Source organism: Sinocyclocheilus rhinocerous, unplaced genomic scaffold (assembly GCF_001515625.1).
Source record: "Sinocyclocheilus rhinocerous isolate Xijiao unplaced genomic scaffold, SAMN03320098_v1.1 scaffold1549, whole genome shotgun sequence".
Lineage (NCBI taxonomy): Eukaryota > Metazoa > Chordata > Actinopteri > Cypriniformes > Cyprinidae > Sinocyclocheilus > Sinocyclocheilus rhinocerous.
The window spans coordinates 48850-58925 of NW_015633205.1; the positions used below are offsets into that span (position 1 = coordinate 48850).

The 10076-nt window shown below is 35.7% G+C and overlaps 1 protein-coding gene across 3 annotated transcripts in view; it reads left to right on the plus strand.

Annotated features, from left to right (window-relative positions):
- LOC107743940 (nuclear factor 1 B-type) overlaps positions 1 to 10076 on the plus strand; it is a 95973-nt gene that overhangs the window by 3445 nt on the left and 82452 nt on the right. The gene's annotated exons all lie outside the window — the stretch shown is intronic.

The following is a 10076-nucleotide window of genomic DNA, read 5'->3' on the forward strand; positions in this document are numbered from 1 at the left end:
ATGTTTATTTTGTGCTGAAACTGGTATTAATGTGGAGGAGATGATCAGTTCACGTGCACCTCGCGCTGCCGCTTTTACTGAACTGAGGCGCGCCGCACTACAGTGATCTGTCACTCCACATTAAACAGCGCCAAAACTGCATTTATTGTTTTAATACTGCAATACAATGGACAAAATCTGAGACTTTGTTTCATATTAAAAGTACCAAAGCACAATGCTTATTGCGATATATTGGAGTGCCCTTCAATGTTCCATCCATTAACTGAAAACAGGCTAGAATAATCGATTCTTGGGATTTAAGAAATTATAAGCTTTATGTTTGAAACAGCTTCACAGTCTACTTACACAGTAGGCTAGGCTACATTTCTGTGTTGCAAACGTTAAATAATAACGAAAGTATTGGGATAAAAGTTTAGTCCGGACATAAACTCTGATGTTGCGTCAGCCGCGATCAAATGACGTTCTGAACTATGTTGCGCTTCAAATATAGATTTTGTTACATTATGCCAGTAGGTGGCAACCAGTGACTGTTAAAATGTATTTGATGTCTGTATCATTCATTTAAGAGATCTGTTAAAAAAAATGGACGAAACAAGTCTTCATTCAATTATTTTGTCATAATGAATTCATTTAAAGTATAGCCTAAAAAATATTTTTAAATAACCTTAATTTATAACATATTATAATATATAATATTTTGTCAAAAACTTTTGTAAGTAAATTAGCCTACATATTATTTTGTTTGGTTGTCTAATGTTTTTCAGAATCGGGAGAACCGTGATCTACAGTATATTCTAAAAATCAATTATCCAGAATCATAGCTTAAAAATACATAGGCTAATATATCTGGCATCTAACTACTATTAGTAGGCCTACTGTTCTAATATTAAAATGTGCCCCCCCCACCCCCTTCTTTTGGTTCATTCCGCGATCCATGGAGATGATGACCAACATGGCGACCAGTTTATAATGGGCAGACAACGTAAGCACTGCTTATGCTAGAACTTGTCTGTTTTTATACCAGGTGTGGTGACTGTAGTAATTATTCTGTAAATGTTGAGTCAAGTCAAGTCACCTTTATTTATATAGCGTTTTTTTTAAATACAGATTGTGTCAAAGCAGATTTACAGTATTAAACAGGAAAATAGTGTGTTGATAATGCAAGGGGACAATAGTAAACACTCAGTTTTTCAGATAAAGTCGGTCTAAATATGTATTAATGGAATATGGATGAACAAATACAGGTTTTTGGTAAAGGACATTCCTAAAAAGAGAAGAGTCATGAGGAGCTTAGGGTTTAACTCTTCAATGATCAGCTTGAAACTTGATCACAACATGGGATTAGTGTCAGCTGACATTATGACAGTAGTGACGTTGTACTTTTAGATAGGTCACCTTGGTGCTTTTGATTTAGACTCAAATCCTCAGACTGATCTAACAACTAAATGTTTTGTTTGTCTGGAAGCTAAACTCTCTCCGTAATCACAGTGTTAATTATTCCGGCTGTTGGGCACACCTCAGGTTAGTTTGATCATCATCGTAGGGATCAAGCTCAACTTCCTCTAACTGCTCTCTGCCAGCAGTGTGTATTATCAGAGCAGCATGTTTAAAGCTTCTGCCACCTTCATCTCACCATCAAACTCTAGTACCACTATTACTCTACCACCACTACTGCCATAATCATGATTAATAGTAATTTTAATACTACTTCTAATAGTACAGTTTGTGTCATTATGTGTAAATCATATTCAATGACAATAAATGTAATTTTATTGTTGTTGTTGTCGTTGCTGTTGTTGTTATTTGTTTAGAGTCTTTCCAAAGCTGAAGGACAAGGTGCAATCAGATAAATACAGAGAATTAAAAAAAAAAAGTAAAATACATTGTTGTTTTACTTTACGTGGAGCAGGTCACCCCATGTAGACCGCCAGTTTAAGATTACATGACCACCTGAATACTTCTCGCTTTATCTCTGCTTTTATTGGACACTTACTGTTGAGAAATAAATTAGCTGACTGTGAGTAGAGCCTTTATACAATGACAGTGGTACTAAAAATATTTCTTTTGCATGGTATTGCACCCATAGATGTCAGTACAAGTCTGAGACAGCTGTCAAATCAGTTAGCACAATACCATTAATATCGTAGGTATTTCTGTTGAATAATTAATTACTTTGTGGCCATTTAAAAAGTATAGCCCTATATTCGGATGGGATTGAACAACCTTTCCTGAGTTTTCTGAATGACGTTTGAGTTTATATAATTTATTATAGAGACACTATTTAAATCAACTTAACATGAGTTTATAGAAATGGCTGCTTATAATTAACCCACGTAACTAAGCAGATAAATCTATAGATATAGCTTACCTGATGCTGATATTAAAAAGTTCAGTCTTAGTGATTTGGCTCTTCATAATGTTATATTTTAAAATTTTATATGTATTTTATATTTATATTATCTATTTTTGTTTCCTAAGATGCTGTTCAGGTGCAGGTGAAAGGTGCAACATACGGAAGATTAGTGCACACACAGTAGGTCAGGTTAGTCAAAAACACACATGGCAGACGTTCACATTCAGGATTAGAGTTCTCAGAGGACCACTGAGTTTGCCGAAAAAGAGTAGGACATTTGCTCTGGAATTTTTTTAGGCTTGTGTGAGAAAAAAACACAGACTTGGCAGATTCCAATGGGATTAAAATCGCAAAGAAAACTAGTCCTGTTCGAATAGGACTTATGTTCTATAGTATGAATGTAATCCAGATGTACTACATTTACCATGTTGTCATGTGACCTATCATTGTCAGAGAGCAACAGTGCCTGCACACTTTTTCAAGGGCCTTGGTTCCAGCAGTATTTTTCCCATAGGGACTTTGCAAAGTTTTTGTTAAAAATATATAATATATAAGTCAAGAACCAAACCAACCAGCAACAAGTTTAAACATTACTAACTTTGATTTGATGCCTAAAAAGTATTGAAAAAAAAAAAAACAGACAAAAAGACAAAGGTACTTAGCATATTTAATGAGGGGAAGAAATCCCGTACACTCATGTGATGCATGGCAAACTTTATAATCAAATTAAAAATGTTTCACTTGTCTGTTATGGTATATGGTAAACATAGTAAGAGTATTATATGTGGTTCTGAATTCCTCAACCGTGAATTTGGACATCCTACTCTTTTTACATACTTTTTCTTACCTACTATATAGTAGGGAAGTATGCATATTCAGATGCAGCCTGAGTACGTATTGAATTCTTTTGGAATACTGGCACTTATAATATGTGTACACGTGAGACAATTTTCAAAAAACTGTGAAAAGGCGTATATTAGTATGCTTACTATCTGTTGACTTATCTTTGAGAGATCAGATGGAGAGCATTTTGAAGAGAATGATTGACCAGGGGTTCTTTAACTGTTACAGCAATGTGTAGCCATGCCTGACGAAGATCTGCTTAGGGCAATTAGGAAACAAAAGGCCTCTTTGTTCTAAACAGGGTTGGGGGGGTCGATGAGGGGACGTTAAGAAAGAAAGGAGCCTTGAGAGAGGAAAAAGGGAATCATCAAGGTATGGACCAGAACTGCTGCATGGCGGAATAGTGTGTATTAATGTAACCTGGCCACTTATATTAACTGTTCTCATTAAATATAGGAGAATTAAGTATAAATTGAGATTATGAATTAAGGTCATCAATAATAATTGTGTAGTAAGGTTGAGTTTAATGCTATAACAATTTTCTTGTTTATTCTTGTTTACTGCTCGTTGTCTTGTTTCTCTTTGTTTTTATCTTTTTAAAACCTCATGAAAAAAAAGAAAAGCTGTTGCTTTTGTTTAAACCTTAATTCACTCAATGCAGACTTGCTTACACCCTAAATGCCTACCAGCAGATCTAATGTGAGAACTGCAGATAAATTATGATTATATCATTTGTTGTTTACCTGCAGCATTAGCCCTAAATTGTTGCATGAGAAGAATCATTTATACGAAGTATTAGAACTCTAAACTACTAGTATTAAAACTCTAGACTACTGTTAAAAAAAAATGTCTTTCTTCAAACAAACTAAAAAAAAATCTGCCTTCATTTGCCCACCAGGTTGTTCCAAACCTGTGTGAGTTTCTTTTTTCTGCTCAACACAAAAGAAGATATTTTGAAGAATGTGGGTAACTGAACAGTTGATGGTTCCCATTGAGTTCCATAGTAAGGGAAAAAATTTCTAAATGATCAGTTCAACACATTCTTCAAAATATCTTCTTTTGTGTTCAGCAGAAGAAAGAGATACAGGTTTGGAGCAACCTGCTGGGTAAATGATGACTGAATTTTCATTTTTGGGTGAACTGTACCTTTAATGTATTTTAATGTTTATTAATCTCACTGCAGCTGCTTACCTTCATTTATATGCTTTAGTGCTGAAACTATCAAGTGCCAAATGATAAGACAGAATTTAAATATACACAGTCATTAGATCCACAGACAGAAGAATCAAACATTTGAATGTAAATGGACTGTCGTACTGATGCATATGTGATACAGTTACATGTTATAGTTGTGGTAACTGGGAGACTCTCAACACTATTACAAGGATGTCTCTACTCTAATTTCTAGGAGTATTAATAGGACTCAACATTGCACATGCTAATATTATTGATATCCTTCAACATACCCTTCACACACAAACGTTTAATGTGATGTGATCACAAGTAAACAACTTCAGTATTTATACCAGTTTGTGGAGGAAACCCCCTCTTTAGCGAAGATGAAAGATAAAATATCAGACCATGATGCTTCTATAGTTGTGGCTAATGAAGATGCACATTGTTACAGGAACATGTGTTCTGAGACCAGACAAAGGCCTGCAGGGATGCACATTTCATGCGACATAGGTGCATGCTTGTCCTGTCAATCAAGACCTATTGAAGTGAGGAGGGAGACAGACGCACATAGAGAGAGAAAGCAAGCACACAGCAGTTTTGCCTGGCTCTTCTGTGGAGGCCTGCTGCTTTTTTCTCGTAGCTGAAGGATTTGCGATGCATGCACGGGTGTGTGTGTGTGAGTGTGAATGGGACGCAGTGGTTTTGGCAGGATTCCATGTTTACTATAAGCTTTCTCCTTGTTTATTTGAGCGTGCATCTCGTTGTTGCTCTTGTTCTTGGTGGCTGGTTCGTAGTAGCGAGGAACAAGGACAGTCTTTCATGGTTGTCAACAGGTGCAAAAGAGCTCCTTCTGCGTGTCTCTGAGTGTCTCTTTGTGGTTTTTGATGTGTAAGTGTGTGAACGTTTTTGTTTTGTTTTGCTTTTAAAGACGAATCATTGGGCAAAGAGACAGGAAATAAGAAAACTAACATTAAAAATAAAATGACATTGTAACAAAAACAACACATACATGTTTCTAACTTTAATTGCATTTCGCTACATTTCACTAAGTGAACGTGCAAAAGAAATCAATTAAATTATTTGACACGCCTTTGATGGTAAAGACAACACTGATAAAACACTGGTTTGGGTCATTGTTGATGTGTTTTCATTAATAACATTAGCTACACTTTTAGTAGACTCTACCATCCAACAGTCAGAATGATCCGTGTCTAGAATTACTACAGGTGTGGTAATATTAACTGGACACAGTAAGGTAATTAATCAGTCTTTATCTCTGCCAAGTTTTCCTAATGATCCATTTGTAGCAGTGGTTTCATATACATGGTCGTTTGCTGCCATCTGGTGCCTAAATCGCCTCGTGCGTACATATTAAAAACTGAGGGTGTCTTAAAATATCCTAAAAACATACAGGTCAGTCAGATGTTGGTTATGCTTGTCTCCTCTCTGTCGTCACTGTAGTGTAGAGGGATATACATATATATATATATATATATATAGCCTATTTTTGAGTTACAAGAATATTAAATGAAAGTAAATATTTCAATTAAAGAGAGGTTTTGAAGTGTAAAAAACACTATATGGTAGACTACAATATCCCCAATATCACACTTGCAGACTTTTAGGCGATTTAGATTTTTTCTTTAGCATTTTCAGAATATGAACATAATTTTGTCACTCAAAGTAGCAGCCTTACATAGGAACGTTTGCCGTGACCCGGATTCGTACCGGGTTTAGTGCGGCCACAACGCAGAGTAGGCTACTAACCACTATACGACCATGGTATACGGTTCGCCGACAGCCGGTTCCCTACCGCATCCTTGTGGGCTGAATGGAAACTGCGCTGTACGTACACTCCGCCTCATAACCTCTGGAAGAGTAACACCCAAGAGGTGCTGGTGCCGCACATTCTGCCTTAGAAAACGGTATTTTGAAGTTATTTACATATTAAATTGATCAACAAAGAGCAAAGATTTTATTCTAACCAAATATTTTTTTTATGAAGGCCTAATTAAAAGAAATAACCACAACTGTTTTACTGATTAAAAGTTTGATTTGTTTAAAATCTATATCATAGATTTTTTTTTCTATGAAGGTTAAATTATTATGTCAGCTTACTTATACCGACACTCCGAGTAGCTCACCGTTTTCGAACAGCATACTATTAACTAATCGGCTGTTCCTAACATTCTGCCCCTTCTTTATTTCTATCACATCAAATCAAGTAACAGTGCAAAAGTTGCTCTTCTACTTTTACTGCCGTGACCCGGATTCGAACCGGGTTGCTGCGGCCACAACGCAGAGTACTAACCACTATACGTTCACGGCGAGCTATGAGAGCAGATAGAAACGTGAGGTTCATTCACACATATCTAAGGTTTTACCATTACTGTGGCAGCGCAACAACAATCTCCGAAAAAAATATGTAGATATGACACGTCATGGCTCTAAGTGTTTTTTATATATATATTTCATGGACCCATGTAATAATTCACGGATGGCTTTAAGTGGCTAATCTGTGGGCACTCTGTGGTCCTGTTGTTTAAGTATAAAACTGCAAAATGAAAGTGATTAAAGGACATTTGTGTGTGCATTGGTTAATAGTCAAAACCGTTATTTGATGTCCAAGTTAGGTTGCAGGTTTCTAAGCCATTAGACGATGTGCTTTTTTGGAACTATAGTAAATGAAGGGGACTTGAAGACAGCAGAGCGTGGTCACTGGCATTCTATATGTTAGAACATGATGCAGTCTACATTTGTTCTTTTGCAAATGACCAAAATGCATCTTGCGAATGTGTTATTCATCTGAGTCTCTCCTATATTCTAGTTTGTTTAACATCACCTGCTTGCAGTCTAGGCCCGCTGATACAAATATGGCCGTGTGGCGCGATATGAAAATGCATTGGATGTATTCAGGCCACTTAAGAGCAAAGACCATTTATATTGCAAACCTACATATTATAATAAAACATAATAATAGTATAATACTCGACAAACGTGCGGCTTGTGCGCTGAACAAAAACTATGACTATGACGTCTAATTGTTACATTTGCGTTTCAGCACAACTATTTTAGAATGTAGCACTTCACAAAGATTCCAATTATGAAGCAGAATTACACGAAATATGTAAAATACATCCATCCATTTCCCAAAACGCTTTATCCTCTTTAGGGTCGCGGGGGCTGAACCCCAGCGTCTCGGGTCACAGACGGGGGACACCCTGACAGGATTGCCTGTAATGTAATATGAAATTATAGTATGAATTTATTGAAAACTGAATAGACAAAACATGACCACACAATAATTCTTGTTTTAAAAAAGAAAGTTAGCCTATTTCATTCACCTGAAAAGCAGACTGAGAAATTAAAATAAATAAATAAAATAAAATAAAATAAAAATAAAATAAAAAACGATTTATCAATTTCATATTCATACGTAGACCTATATTCATTTTTCATATAACTTGAGCGTAATGATAAAATTGATAAGCTACGAATAGGCTAGCTGCAGTTTTTAGTTGGTCAAAGTGGCCGCCAAGAAACGTGTTATTTTTTAACACAAAACGGACATCCAAACCCAACACGGCATTTGAAAGGTTGCTTGGTTAGAGAGGTAGTGTTATTAAAAACAATAAATGTGCATAGTCTTTTCATTGTCTTTTTATATTCATAAAAAGAAAAATATCCTACCATATATGACTTGACGTGTAATCTAGACTAATTTTTATATATATATATATATATATAATTTATATATAAAAATAATAGCCTAACTACAATCTTTATTAATTATTGATTATCAATTCGGGTTCAAACGATTCAAAGCACTATAATAAATGTTACATTAATTCATTATATAATAAATGTAGAAATCCGACTAAAACATGGTAAAGAAGCGTTTCTAGGACTCAGAGTGAAAGGTTTAAATGGAAATGATGGGCTGGTAGCCTATCAGTTGCTTATAATAATAATAATAATAGTAACTTTTTAACATCGTTTGCGGAAAAACGATAACGTATAACGGAGACGTAGAATAGATCAGACGGTAATGAGCTATGGGTAGTCTTCAAGCACTTTTTAGACGGTCGTATGTCCCTTTGCTGCCCGGTTAACTGATTTATGGTAGGATAAACATAAAAAGGAGTGGTAAAGGCTATTTATTCAAAAGCCGCAGGTCATTGGTTTCCATTTAATGAAAACATTTCGCCACTCCACTCTTTGCCAGCTTTAGAAATCAATTTGCAAGTTGCAAGGCAAAGATATTTTTGAAACAATAAATACACTGATGTAGCATAGAGTAATATTCACTTGTAGGACTTGACGAATGCTTACTGAACAGCGACATACTAGGTTTCCTAACCTATGAAAACATGAAAACACTTTTTAATCGTTCAGTCCCTGCTCTTCTTTACACCATGGTCTAAAAATAATTAGACTCTTTATAATTTCTAGAGACATTTGAAACGAAATATCATCTTAATACAGCGACCCACTGATCCGTTCGCTGTACATAGCCTACGTACTGCAAACGAGTAAAACGAGAATTAATGACTAGAAAAGTTTGGCGTTGAATGTCTCGATGCAAGAGAATAGAATACCTCTGTTCATGAAATGAAGTGAACTTACGGAGGCAGTACCGAGGCTCGCTGTGCGCACGCGACACATATCCAAACTAATTTGAAACTTGACAGGCACAAGGGAGCAGAATTAACTAAACTCTTCAGCTGGACATCGGTGTTTCTATACGTTAATAGTGGTTTCCTATCCTCCGCTCACAACTGAGCTTGCTAAAGTTTACGTCTAAGAATTTGGAGCCCTTTCGCTTCATTTTCGTATCACACTCCACCTACTCGATAATACTCAAACAAGGCGTGTGTTTTAGCTAAAAGTGTGACGATGTAAACCTGAATAAACGATTCATTCTGTACAAGTCGTTTATCTTGGCAGGTTCATTTGGTGAGGCACGAGTACAGTCACAACCAAAACGAACTTTCCGAGGTGACGACTTGTATCGTGGAGAGCAAGGATGTCCCGAAAGAACAGTGTTATGTGGGTGTTCGGATCGGCACGCTTCATTGTTGGTGAAAGAGTTTTAAAAGTTCGTATACCTGACAGATAAAAAATACATTATATAGCTACATAACCATAACTTGATGCAATTTCTTCTGTTGAAATTCTAAAAAAAAAAGTCCTAGCCTACCGAACGATTAAACAATTTGTCACATTAGCCTACATAGTGTTTAATATAAGCGATATTTCTCGATTAATTTTGAAATAACTGACCTAAATTAAAGACTCAATGATCTGAAATTTGTTTTGTTTAAGATCAACACATAAATTGCATGTCTAATGGCATACATATAAACATAAAATTCGTCAGAATAACTAATAATTCATATGTGTTGTTTGTGTTTTCTGTTATATGCCATTATTGCTATTTTTATCTATAAATAGGCTAAGTGACATGTATAATCCTTACTCCGTTTTAATACTTCTGTCGCATGCTTTGATGACATCGATAAACACGCTCAAATGCGCGTTTCGTTCTTGTTGTGTGTGTGTGCTGCTCTGGTGTTCTGGTGGGCTGGATCAGTGCCATCATTGTGCTCCCGAACAGTGGTGTCTTTATTTGCTATATAATAGAAAATCTTAATGTTTTAGTAATATATATATATATATATATATATATATATATATATATATA